Below are 2,079 nucleotides of genomic sequence, written 5' to 3' on the forward strand. Positions count from 1 at the left end.
TGAAAACAAATTTAATGTAATTTTGGCACAGCACTTGAACTGTTTTCTATAACCCACAGAAACCAAGAGAGAACACTCATTTTTTTTTTTTCTTTTTTTTGCCTGTACTTCAAATCCCATCTGTCAGAGTACTTTATTCAAGTGCCATACTAAACCATCTCCCAAAATGGGCTTGCCATGTAGGTGACTTCCACCTACTAGTTCCTTTCCCCAGTACCATTAAGGAAAGACAACTGGGAAGGACTAAAGGTCACATTCAATTAATTTAGAGTATTGCAGTCACATTGTATACTCTTGACACCAGAGAGCAAGCTCTCAAAGGCCCCTTCTGTAGCTGCCTCAATGTACATGCCCCACCCCTTAAAGTCCAACTGCGAAACGAACTCTCACACTGACACTATGAACTCACGCGTAGCCAATGGCAGACCAGGTTTTTTACACAATTCAATATACAAGGTGATACTGGGTGGTGGTGGTTATGTGCCGTGGAGTTGATTCCAACTCAAAGCGACACTCACTGTACAGGGTTTCCGAGGCTGTAAATCTTTATGGGAGCAGAACAGCTGGTAGTTTCAAACTGCTGACACTAAGATAGTGCAATTCCAGTGTGGGTGTTTCCATCTCCCTTTCCCTGAATCGTAATCCAGTGAGCAGCTGACGAGGGATTTGGCTGTAGGGTGCTTGGTCATGGAGAATGCTGCTTTGCAGCTGATGCGCTGGCTCAGCAGTGGGAAAAGAGGAAGATTTCACTTCTTCACAAACTGAATGGAATTCTCGTCCTCCAACTTGTGATCGTTACCTACCTTCTGATGATTGTGTTTCACAGAGAGACCTGATAGATTTTTTGTGAATCTTCATTCAGACATCCTCCACTGTGGTCCTGGAGTCTGGCAGCAGAACCGGGGATGTATAGTCTAGTAACTGGCCTTTAGGTTTAGTGTAAATCCTCACTGGTTTCAGATATCTGCAGATCTTTTCCAGCAAGTCATCAAAATTCCAGCGGTGGTGGGCAGAGATGGGTACGTAAGTGAGGCACCTTACAAATGAAATCCAATTCCTCAGTGGAGATATGATCAATCTTATTTAACACATAGGTACAGGGGTTATAATCTCTGTTTCTTTCTACCACGTCAATGAGGTCATCAGCTGTGGCATTGCTACGCAGAGTCACATTGGCATTATGAATTTTGGATTCAAACCAGAAAGCTCTTCACAGTTTCAGCATCCAGCTCACTCTGAGGACAAGTAGCTGTGAGATAATGCCTTCCTTGTCCTTCTTAAAGCCAATATTGGGAGACTTGCTGTTCAAGAGAATGCTAAAACCATCCAGATCATTTTCAATTATTTTCTTGTGTCCCAAGGGCGTTAGGACATCCAGAACAATCAGGATCAAGTTACAGGTTCCGGCTACTGCAATGACTTGACTGCCTCTACCTTCACCATTCTTAAGCACCCTGAATGATACCTGGGAGATCCAAAAGCTGGATCTTGGGACGTTTGTATCTGATGACACCAGGAACAGTAGTCAGAGTAGTGTTGTAGGCTGCCGTCTCATAACACACCCCCGCCAGATTACTGAGCAGGATTGACTTCCTCACAGATGGAAAACCCACAAATCCAATGTGGGCATCACTTATCTTGGCTACATTGAAACCTTCTCCTGGCCTACAACCACCACCACTTTTTGGAGTAATGAGTTCTCACTGAAGTTTAGCAAGATGAGCCTTGAGCAACCCTAGGTGGTAGCCTTGTATCTTTGAGTTCAAGCCATCTAGGCTTTGATCTCAGCGATCTTGGCTAAAGTGCTGCTCATGGTGGGAAGTCCAGGGATGTAGAAATTGCAGTGACCTCCATGTTATCTCCCCTCAAGCACACACCTGCAGACATGCCACAGCCTCTGAATACTCACTTCTTATATAAAGAGAGTTCTACTAGTTTCCCTTTTGTAAATTAAACATTCCTTAATTATATATTTTCTTTACTTCTTAACTCTAGTATTAATGAATGTTATGGGTTATTCAGATTTTTTGGAAATGTTCCACTTCCTTGGAAAATTTGCTCTTATTCCAAAACATTATC

General features: G+C 43.0%; 1 pseudogene; it reads right to left on the reverse strand.

The window, feature by feature from the left end:
- Positions 1-746: 746 nt before the first annotated feature.
- LOC102839259 lies at positions 747-1,813 on the reverse strand (annotated as a pseudogene).
- Positions 1,814-2,079: the final 266 nt, after the last annotated feature.

The sequence above is a fragment of the Chrysochloris asiatica genome, unplaced genomic scaffold (genome assembly GCF_000296735.1).
Source record: "Chrysochloris asiatica unplaced genomic scaffold, ChrAsi1.0 scaffold00185, whole genome shotgun sequence".
NCBI classification, from domain to species: Eukaryota; Metazoa; Chordata; class Mammalia; order Afrosoricida; family Chrysochloridae; genus Chrysochloris; species Chrysochloris asiatica.